This window comes from Centrocercus urophasianus, unplaced genomic scaffold, assembly GCF_019232065.1.
Source record: "Centrocercus urophasianus isolate 14NV4802_14NV808 unplaced genomic scaffold, USGS_Curo_1.0 seq_10, whole genome shotgun sequence".
Classification (NCBI taxonomy): domain Eukaryota; kingdom Metazoa; phylum Chordata; class Aves; order Galliformes; family Phasianidae; genus Centrocercus; species Centrocercus urophasianus.
Window position 1 is genome coordinate 101,007,441 of NW_024884142.1, and position 11,871 is coordinate 101,019,311.

The window sequence follows — 11,871 nt, forward strand, 5'->3', positions numbered from 1 at the left end:
TCCCCACTCTGATGGTTTCTCCTCTTCTTCACCCATCAATTTGGCAGCACTGAGCAGGCACTGTCTCAGACATTTCAGCACAAGTTTTGGATGCTCAGCACTATCAGGAGTCAGTGTGAGTACTACAAGGAGTTACAGTTGAAGAGAATCTTTTTTCCCTGACTGTGTACAGGAATTGCCTGTGTAAGGATATTCATTATTAAACAGGAAAAAGGCACCTTCAGTGTAAATGCCATTTTTCTTCATCTGCCAGCATGAATTTGCAGCTGGAATGTTGGCTATCACAGTGCTTCAGGCTGCTCCAAGGTCTCAGCAGCATCTGCAGAGTTGAGGAAGAGAAAAGCAGAATAAAGTGCTGCTACTCCTCCTTTATACCTCCATCAACAACAGTAGCACTGTAAAGATCAAGTAGGACCTAACAGCTTGGTTTTCTAGTATTGAGCACCAGCAGCTGCCACCAGATGCTTAGCATTAATTATAATCAATTCATTACTTAATTCATGTAATTGTACATCAAACCACCAGGCGGGTCTCCAGGGAGAAGCATTTTCTACAGTAAGGAAACACATGAGGCCTTTAATGCTCATGAAGATTTGTGTGAGTAAGATTTCACCACCGCAGATGATAAAATGTGAGTCCTTCATGCTAGGTGCTCCAGTTTCTATTTTGCACACATGCTTTCACCGGATGCCTTCTTATTGTACTACTTTCCCCAGGCTTACATTTACACGCTACAGCATAAGATTAAACTGAGCTCCCTAAGTAATTATTGCATGAAATTATATAGACATTTTTTTTCCTTCTTGAAGGTAAAATCCTTTGCAGAAGCCTAGCTGTATGAAAGCAACTTGTGGGGGAAAAAAAAGGAAAAACCAACAGAACAACAACAAAACCAAACCAGAAGTATTGCTTACCTTAAGAGAAAATCCACAGTTGCAGATCAAGTTCAATCAAGAGTTCAGCCTTGAGAAAAGGAGACTGAGAGGGGACCTGATCCAGGTCTATAAATATCTAAGGTGTGGGGGGCAGAATGGCGAGGCCAGACTGTTTTCAGTGGTGAGTGGAGACAGGACAAGGGGAAACGGCCGGAAACTGCAGCATAGGAAGTTCCGCACCAATGTGCGCAAGAACTTCTTTACAGTGAGGTGACGGAGCACTGGAGCAGGCTGCCCAGGGAGGTGGTGGAGTCTCCTTCTCTGGAGATGTTCAAGACCTGCCTGGATGCCTACCTGTGCGACCTGGCGTAGGGAACCTGCTTTGGCAGGGGGGTTGGACTCGATGATCTCTGGAGGTCCCTTCCAACCCCTACAATTCTGTGAAGAGTTGAGCCATGCACGTAGATAGGCACATATATAATCTCTGTTTTCATAAGGTCTATCATATAACCAGTGTAACAGATATGTGTAGTTTTTCATACCTTTTCTGCAGCCTGTTTTCAGCCTGAACATCCTAGTGATGTGTGTGACAAGGGGCTTTTTCAGCAAAGGGCTTTGAAATAGGCTTCATGGAAAAGAAACAAGCTAACCTGAGCATCTGTGTCTGTTGTCGCCTTCTGGTGACAGAACGAGCTCAGCAGAGGCATATTATGAGAGTGATCTTTCAATCTGAGGATGTCTAGTGAAAGCTGGTATACTGAGATGCAGGGGCTGTGCAGCAGCATGCTGAATCTCTCAAAAACGTGTGAATGTGAGATCACAGCTGTGGTTCTGTGAGATGACGGGGTGCCAGGCTTGTGCTGACAGAAATGGTTACATGTACTTGTAGAAAACAGCCTCTCTGCTGTTTGGAAGTGGACTTGCTGTTTGCAATTCTTTCCATAAATGAATAAACATCCTTGCACAAGCTGCTGAATTTCAGTGGGGTTGTAACAGGTTCTGCTAGCTGTGGGTTTTGGCCCCTTGGCAGCTGAGATTCCCTTAGTTCACTTAATCTGATGCTTTGAGAGACATAGTGCCAGTGACGACTGCTTGGTTTTGAGCTGGTGGGTGAAATATAATTGCTGCATGTATATTTACTTACTAAATATACTTGTAGGCAATCCTTGATTTAGCATCTGCAAAGATTTCTGTTGGCTATTGGTAATGTCTCGGGTGTGGTAAGCGTGCTTAGAGCTATAGAAGGAGGTTAGGGTTGGGCTGAGCACAGCACCAAGTAGATGGGCTCCAGGCACTTGTACCATGTTTGTTGTTTTGTCACAGAAAAGGGCACTTGAGTTGGGAAAAGGAGGTATGTCACAGAGTAGGGAGGAATGCATGTGTGTAATAACTTGTGAAAATCTGGGCAAATCTCACTAACTGTGAAGATGGGAGACTAATTGTCTAGATGTGATCTGAGCTGGAGACCCAATCCCTGCAAGCACCAACTCAGTGTGGACTGGACCTATAGGTCTCAGATTGTGCCATCGTTCCTGTTTTGCAAGTCCCTTTCCCTTGCTGTTGCAAATTCTGGTGGAGAGAATGCCATGCAGAGATCAGAGGGGTTATGAAAACACCCTTTTGTGAGGAGAAGGTTTCTCTTTCCTGAAGACGTCACTTATCCATGATGAAGAAACTGAGAATACCCTGTGATAACTTGCAGAAAGCTCCCTGGATAGAGGAAGACAAATGAGTTTTGCGCATCTTCGTCTATTTAATTTTCTGCCATGTGATGGCACTGGTTAGCTGACCAGAGCAGCTGGTGATGTACAGACCAGGCCCTCAGAGCATGGCTTCTGCCCACATGTCCCCACCGCAGCTTTCTTGGAAACTTGGGGGTGCACTGAACGTTTGTGGAGTGAGAGAAACCAACAGTTTGCTTTTCATTATATGTTACTTCATAGGTCTCTAATCCCTGAGATGAATCCACAGCTTGCCTACTGAGTACTGTGAAGCAAAAAACTCACGGGTAACTTTTAAGTGGTGGGGAAGGACGAGTGGCACAGGAAAGAAAAGTTAAAAGATCTTTACTTAAAGAGAGAGGGGGAAAATCTACACAAATGATAAAGCTTACAATAGTTACAAGAGATGGAATTAGTCTCTTTTGCGTCTGTGCCCTGGGAGTGCTCAAGAGCTGCTAGCTTAAAGGAGGACCTAGAGGTGTAATTTTAAGCCCTGCCAGGCATTTAAGTGAATTCTAAGCACTCAGTGCATTCTTCAAATAAACAAACATCAACGCCAGGAAACAAAAGCAAACAGCTAGAATCTAGCAGAAGCACAGAATCCTCTGTCAGTATGGATGATTGTAGTTACCTGTTCTCAAAACTGTATTTGTGATGCTTCTAACAGCAGGGAAGACTTAGCTTGCCTCCAGATGGATGAGTGAAAGAGGTGGGTGGCAATTAGACAAGCTGAGGGAATGCAGGAGGGCAGCAATGAGGACTGATGGTGTGGTTCAGGTTGGCAGTGGAGTAGGGGTTGAACGTGAACTGTGATTGATCTGTGTGCCAGATGTTGCAATGAAAGCAACCGAAGGGATAAAGTTGGAACTTTTCTAATCTATGTAGTTGAAAAGCTAGTTATGAATATTTAGTTGTGGATGTGGCATTTCGAAATAGCAATTTAATAATTACTGAAGCTTTCATACCAGGCAGGAGTACTTGAACTTGATGGCTTTTATTTTTAAGGCATCTTAACCATTGAATCATTTTTATACTTGCTCTTTGTAAAATGCAAGGAAAGTCTTTTTTTAACTGGCAAGACTGAAACTTTGGACGCTGACAAACTTGGAGCTTACATCAATGCTATGAGCATGATGGACAGCACACTTGAAATAAAGCAGCAGCCTTACCCATTCCCTCTCTTTCCACTTTGGCATGATGGTTTGCATTTTTCTCTTTAATTTCAAAGAAAAACTATAAATAGGAGTTGGAAACTGCATGTATGTGGTGATTGATATGGGTTTTGTTTACTGTTCTCATCTACTTGCCTTAAAAAGAAGGTCTAAGCTTAAATTAAGAGCTAATGATCCAGCAGTTTGTCATCCTATGCCATGTCCTTGATCCATTTCCAGCATGTAAGCTTCATTCTCTCATTGTGACATGTCATTGAGTTTTGGCAGGACTGGTTCAAGCCATAACATAGAGCTTTCTTGTTTAACTGTGAACAAATACGAAAGACTGATAGATTTGAATTAAACTTACGTCTTCAAAAATGACTCCTGGGACCCCCTACATGTTTATGTTAGTTTTTATTGTATTTTGCTTGGGAGAAAAAATAAATCAACTTAGTTTTTTGGGCATGTGGTAAGAGCTAATTTAATCTAGGTCTCCTGATCAGAATGTAGAACATACTGCTATAAGAGGAAGGATGAAGAAAGGCAGTAAAACATTTACAACTGATTTCTGTGTGTGTGTTTGAGGAGAAAAAATACTGCAAAAATCCAATTATAAATCCCATCAATACTTCCTATAGTTACACTTGCATGTTGCTGTGTTGTTGAAAGCAAGTTTCCTAAAGGAATTAGGTATGTGGTATTTTGTTAATGTGGTTACTTATGCAAGCTGTAACTAGCTCAAAAGATGCCAGAATTGTTAGTAAAAACATTAATAGTGATAGATGTTAATAGCTGTAATGGTTTCTTTTAAAACTAGGAATAGGCAAATGCATTTGGGGACCTGAAGTGTGTAGAAGAGTATATGAAGTTTTTAATGAGCAAGAGCAGGTGCAGCCATCAGTGAAAAAAGGACTTCAGATGTAGGGAAGAAAGAAAAAACAAGGAAGGATGCCTCCCCAAAGCCCACATTGCAGGTCTAGCTTGGTACAAACTGGTTGTGTGGGCAAGATCTGCGTGTAATTGCCTCCATCTTCCTAATTTCGATCTCTGGTATTTGTTATTTCTGGTTTGCAGCAAACAGATGATGTTCAACTTCTTGAACTTGCTTGGAGCTTCCAGTGTTGTGCTGTGGTGCTTCAGTTCCTGCCTTCAGAGCTGCAGCTACAGGATTTTGAGGTGTGTTGTAAGCTACCTTGCAATCATGGCAGTCCCTGTGCACACAAACATCCATTGATGTCTGTCCATCCTTTTGGTGCATTCAGAGATGTCTGAGATTAACTTTAATGCAGAAATTGAGGTCTCCTTCAAATACATTTGCCTTTTTAGCCAGGCAGGTGTGTGGTTTTAGTTGTACTTACAATTTGATGTGGCCTGTCGCATCAGCAGCTGATTTCTCTGCCAAGTGACAACCAGTAGGTATTTATCATTACATTTGATCTAATTTTTTTGGCAAAACTGACTATAACATATATAGCTGGCTGATGCTTGTGTACAGTTAAGTTTGGATGCTGCTCTTGCCTTTGACGGAGCAGAGTTGCAAATGAGATCTGGCACCTAAGGAGGCCTGTGTTAGACTGAAATTACTAATATACAGTCAGGTAAGTAAATGAATGAGGAATTTGGAGTCTTTCTAGTTTATTGAGCTTTTCTCCATTTGGTATCTGCCTTTTTAACATGGAGCTGGTCAGAATGGTCTTGATATTTAAGCTTTTAATCCTAACAGCTCATTTATTTATTTCTAGGAGATGTTATTGGCACGTGTAATAAATTAATGGGATTTAATGAACCCAGAGTAGCCCTAAAAGGGAGGAAGCGTGTTGCAGTGTGATGGATGCATCTGAGCAATCGGGTATTATGTGCTTTGCTGTCAAAATTGGTGTCCCTGTAAAGCTGAGCTGCATGGCACTAAGGCTCTGTTCTGCACTCAGGTGAGGTGTTGTTTTGCTGAGTGGCCTCTTTTATACTTTGAAGTGCTGTGAAAGGATGTGAGCCTGTAAATGGAAACAGGTGCCCTTGTAAGGGAGAGGTGAAGAGGAAGAGTAGAAGCACATGCCACTGCACATCCCATGTGTAAAAGCAGAAATAGCCTCAAAGCAGCTTAATCTTACATGGGAGGAACTGGTGTAAATCTGAAATGAAGCAGCAACCAGCTTTGGCAGCTGCAGCATCCACAAGATGAGCTGTTCTGCACGGTGCTCTGTGAGCTCCTGTCACTGCTGACCTGGGTGACATGTGCCCAGCACCATCTGCCAGTGGCACTTTTGCAATGATCCTGTTCTGTGCTTGGTGTCAAGCTGGCCTTAGAGAAACCAGCCTGTGCATCCTGACAGTGGTCTGAGTATTTTGGCCTCTTGGGATCTGTGATGCTGGTGTTCTGGGTGGCTTTTGATGCTGAGACAACCTGTAGCACTTGCAAAATTCTCAGCATCACTGCATTAAGTAGTACTGCAGCATCAGACCTCACTGTATTTAGGCTTCAGGCTTGCATCCAGAGGTATTAAAAAGCTTGTGTTAGGCAGGAATGCTACCCTCGATATAAATTTCCATATAAAAATCTCTACTTGTCTTTTCTCCATGCATTCCCCTGTTTGCCTCACCCTTACATTTTTTTATTGCTGTTTCTGCTTGGCAGTTGCAATCCTCACTGTGTTAGCCTTCAAGGCAGCTGCTCTGGGGCAACACAGGGTGAGCTTTTTAAAATTAAAAAAAAAAAAAAAAAAGTTTTTAGGCTTCCTGAAGGCTCTCTGGGGCTTTTTGCCTGCTTGTTTATGCTCGGTAGAGGAAATGTGTGAGCAGTGGGATGTGGCTGTGATGGGGGAGTGACAAAGGATGTGGTGGGGGCACAGTGCCCTGTCCCCCCTTGGTCCCCTGGCCTCTCCTTGGTCCCCCTGTGGTGGCATTTACACCTCTCAAACCTCCTGGGCACTGTGCTGATGAAGGAAGGGCTGTGTGGTTGTTGGCTCCAGCCTCGGCGCTCCAGGGCATGGTTTCAACCATGTCTATGGAGACCAATTTTCAACATCAAAACAAACCCATGTAAGTGGAATTTATATTACCTTTAAAAAGTGCGAGTCAACAGAGCGGAGGGCTCTGCTTCGAGGAAGCCTCTTGGGTTTGTTCAGCGAATTACTACAAATATTTTACATCCTTTCTGGGACTCCAGGCAACCTCAGGAAGCAGCTGTCAAAATGCCCCAAGCTGCACGGCTGATCCAGGGTGACTATTGAGCCTGTGGCGCAAGAAAGACATCCACCTTCACCTCCAATCCCTTCACTCCATCACCAAATATCCCGCACTGCCTGAAAGCATCATTTTCCTAGATATCTGGACTGTGTATTTTTACCCTGAAGCACTGGGTTTTGGGCTGAGGTGATGGTGGTTGGGAGAAAACAGGGTAGAATCTCTTAATCCTGAGTGCCCCAAAGTATGCAAATTTTGGTGACCTAAAGGCAAAGAAATGCTTTGTTCCCCAGAACAGCCCCAAGATGGAGATCATCCCTGCAGGTGTGTGACAACAGTGGAGAGATGTGAGTTTAGGTGAGAGCAGGCTGCAGTGCAGGATGTATTGGTTTGCCACCTGCAACCCAGTGGGTAGGCAAGCCACGGATGTATGGTGGGGGGCTCCATTCCCCCTGAAATGTCTCCAGTTGTTTGAAGATGGAAACGTACTCCATTTTATGCTAGGAGGAGAACAGGCCAAATAACAACATGTGTTAGTTAGCTCGGTACCTTGGAGGGTGTGGATTTGAGTGAGATGTTGATGCCTGCAGAATCCTCACTTTGCGTGTCTGCACGGTATGAATGTATCGTATGTAGATAGTATGTACATCTTATCTTTCAGGAAGGCTTTAATGTTATCTTTGCCATGATGTGAATGTGGTTCTTCTGTTTCTAATGTTTCTGTTTGCATGCAAAGCACAAATGGAAGCTCTGCAGCGTTACTGCAGCCTCATTTTCATTTCGGCTAGCTCCAGAAACAAGGGGGAAAATCCTAAACCAAGCAAGAAAACGTGCCTGAAAAATATTTGAGATGGAATTTGGCAAGTTTCAAGCTGCTATGATGTAAATTTTAAGAGCCAGCAATGCCTGTACTGTGCAGAAGGGAAGAAAGGGCTGTTGGAGAGGGGCAGCTTTCTAATACAAATGAGAAGCCGAACCACAACAGGTCTGCTTTCAGATGGAGCAGGCTATCAAAGTGTTCTGCTCCTGCAAACCATTCCCAGCACTAGTGGGAAAAATGATGCGGGTTTGCAATAAGACGTTAGCATCCATCAACTTGATCTGCTCTGCATTTGCAGAAAATAGTAGAAACTGTAGCCTTTGTGTAATAGATTAGAAACAACTGCTACTACATGGACTACTGGTCCGTGAAATCTTAATGCTGTGTTGGAAAAGTTCACCGTATAATTTGGGTCTTTCCCTCCCCAGCATACCAGTGCAGAGGCAGAAATTTTCTGACCCTGATGAAATCTCATGTTACCATTTCAGTCTTCAGGGTTTGATTTGCAGTGCAATCTTGCTGGCCTCACAGCGAGCACTAGGCACAGTGCTTCATGTTTTCCACTGCCCATCCACCTCTGCCAGCTTTTAGAGCTCCTGTGAAACAGAAGACTTTGGAAATCTTTCCTGCAGGGAAAGGCAGTAATGCAGTATGGAGGAGATGGGTGCTAGGAGTGAATGTGCTTTTTTTTGTTTCCCAAAGACTGTGGAATAGTGCTAACCTGAAATGTCTGAAAAATAAGCAGATCATAGAATATCCTGAGTTGGAAGACCCATTAGGATCATTGAGTACAACTCCTGTCTCCACACAGAACCACCCAAAAATCAGACTATGTCCAGATGCTTCTTGAACTCTGGCAGCTCGGTGGCACGGCCACTGCCCTGGGGACCCTGTTCCACCTCCTGGAGAAAAACCTTTTCCTGATATCCAACCTGACCCTTTTTGTGCTTTGGCACCCAAAAATGCACACAGTTGTGAGGTGAGGTGAGATGAGGTGAGGTGAGGTGAGCTGAGGCTGCACCAGTGCTGTGCAGAGTGTATCAATCCCTTTCTTTGACCAGCTAGCAGTGCTGGCCTTGATGCGCCCCAGGATGTGGTTGACCTTTGTGGCTGCCTGGCCACACTGCTGGCTCATGTTCAACTTACTGTCAGCCAAGACCCCCAGATCCCTTTCAGCAGGGCTGCTTTCCAGCATCTCACCCTCAGTCTGTATTTATAGCCAGGTGCGGAATCTGCCACTCGCTCTTGTTAACTTTGTGTGGTCAGTGATCGACCAGCTCTCTAATTATTCTAGATCTCTCTGCAGATACTGATATCCTAGCCTTTCAATGGAACACATTTCTTTTATCCCCTCTTAGTACCATTACAGAAGGTAGGCCTTTTAAAAACGTTTCTAATTTCAATCATGTTGAATTGAAATCTTGGTATGCTGTGTTTCTGCATTTAGATTTGGAGCAGATTTAAATTTCACCACTTCCACATTGTCTGGAGCCAAGTTCATTGCAGGGAAAGAAAGAAGCGATTGCAAACTTCGGCCTAGAACTTCAAATCACTTTGAAGGTTAGTTCATGTCTGATGAGTGTCTAGAGGTGGCTTTCCTAGAAATGCCATTATTTGCAACAGTCTGGCTCCTACTGCCTTTCATCTGGGTAGAAATATAGGATTCTGCTCACAGTTTTCATCTCACAAAATGCCTATTTCTGCTCTCCTGAGTCAGAGGAGCATCTTCTTTTACATCACTGCTTTGAAACTGTGACTTTTAGGGAGGAGGTGACAATCCCTGCAAAATACAGTCTGAGTTGGCTTAATGCTTTTGTGACTTTGGCTGAGATGAGTGTGACTGCTGCTCCCCAAACCCGATTCTGATGCAGGTGATGGATGTGGCCTCTCCAGTCATTTCTAGTGCTGGAGCTGTTTTTGGAAGCTGGCGTTTTCTGCTGAACTGTTGTCCCCTACAAGGACAGGCTGAGAGAGCTGGGGCTCTTCAGCATGGAGAAGAGAAGGCTCCAAGGAGACCTCATAGCAGCCTTCCAGTACCTGAAGAGCCTACAGGAAAGTTGGGGAGTGACTTTTTATAAGGGCAGGAAGCAACAGGACATGGTGAAATGGCTGTAAACTGTCAGAGGGTAGATTTAGACCAGATATTAGAAAGAAATTCTTTCCTGTGATGGTGGTGAAACACTGAACAGGCTGCCTGGTAAGGTTGTGAATGTCCCCTTTCTGGAAGCATTCAAGGCCAGGCTGGATGGGGCTTTGGAACTAGATGATCTCTAGATGATCTTAAAGGTCCCTTCCAACCCAAACCATTCTATGATTCTATATCAGTGCCCCCCCAGGAGAGTGTGATCAGCTTGAGTCCCCCACTGCTCTCTTGTTGCAGTTGGAGAAGCTTCTCCTCCCTGCATGCCACATGACTTCATTTTTCTGCTCTGGTGTTATTTTGTTTTGGTTGTTCCCCTCATAATGCAAGTCATGTCTTGGCCACATCTGCCTTCTGGGGGCTTCTTGCCTTTTGTGAGTCTAGAAGAGGCTGGCTTTGCCCATCCACGTGTTGGTGAGTTGCTCTTTTGGCCTATTATTTTTTCCTAATTCTTATGCAACCTCAGCTTCTTGGATGATGACTTGATTTAAGTAATGCATTTTACCCTTCTGCTTTGGTATACTGGCTTCCCCTCTGCAGCCCTTGCTCTGAGCTCCCAAAATCTGTTTGTTTTCCTAGTTTCCATGCCACCTGCGAGGAGGATTTCGCGCTCTGACTCCTGACTTGGATATTTGTTATGTATGTTCTGCATAGGAGACATTCCTATGTGTTGCACGTGGATACTGCAGGAACATTCGAAGTGCAAAAAAAAAAAGTGACCTCCAAGGGGAGGAGGTTGCAGATTCAGATGTTCTCCAAGTCACACTGGCAGGATTCAGACCTTGAGCTGTCTGTGCACAGACTTCCATGGCTGTGTCTTAAGATTTAAAGAAGATACCTATATTACTGTTGTCAACCCAACAGTTGGGTTGGGTTTGCTGGGTTGGGGTGGCCGGCAGCCTGTTAAATTTGGAAATGTTGTCTGCTTGTTTCTGTGCACTTACTTAGGTGTATGTCTGGGGATAGCAACAGAGTTTTTTTTCTGCACCGGATTTGCAGAGGTTTCAGGTTGTACCTCTAGAGGCTGGGGCAGGGGGTGTACAATGAGTGCTTCATTAAAACAGCAATAAATTGCACCAGTGCGTGCATTTACAGGGCAGGAACAGCTGAGGTTCTTTGTGTTGCTCTGGTGCTGGGGCTGCTGGGCTCAGTGAGTTTCTCCAAGGATGGCACTGCTGGTGGGGTCTTGCTTGAGAGCTGCACCTTTCACTTCAAAGCTCTGAGCTGAAGCCAGTGGGAACGCTTCATTTCTGAATATCTGTGGTGATACAGTAATAGATTAAAATAAAAATATTGATCATCTGTGCGTGTTGCTGAGAGGAAGCAGAAGTACAGAGCATGGTGTCCTTTGTGGGACTGTGGGGGCTTGGGATTGGGAAGCGAGCGATTTCCAGCTCAAATGAGTGGGAACGGTTTGTAACCATGTCTACAAACAAAACCTGCAGCTCATCTACGTCCAGTCTGTAAGATGCATTGCTACACATCCTATCCACACAGTCCCAGTCCCATTATTTACATGTTCTGAGACACCAGGGACACCTCTGCTGCCTCTCGGTGTTAGCGGTGCAGCAGTGGTTGCTGTAAATGCTTGCAGCTTTTCCTACTCAGCAGATATAGACCACGAGTGGGATGATTTAGGAGGAATTAACTTCGAGAGAACTTATTTCCCTCTTTAAAAAAAGAAGTTAAATGCGTGTAGCCTAAATCAACATAATATAGAACTGTGTTTTTTTCCCATGCAGAAAAATAACAAGAGCTTTTGCACTCTGTCCTTCAAATTTGCTTTGGCAACTATAAGCCATCTCCATTTTATTAAACAGCTCTCTTTCCTCCTAATATATACAGAAATGTTTGCAGTATAAACAACTTAACTAGACAGCTGCCTCTCCCCAGATGCAGGACGCAGTTAACTTTTTGCCCCGTTTCTGTTCACCAGGGCTGGTAACTTTTCCTGCTGGCCAGATGAAATAAAATTGGATTT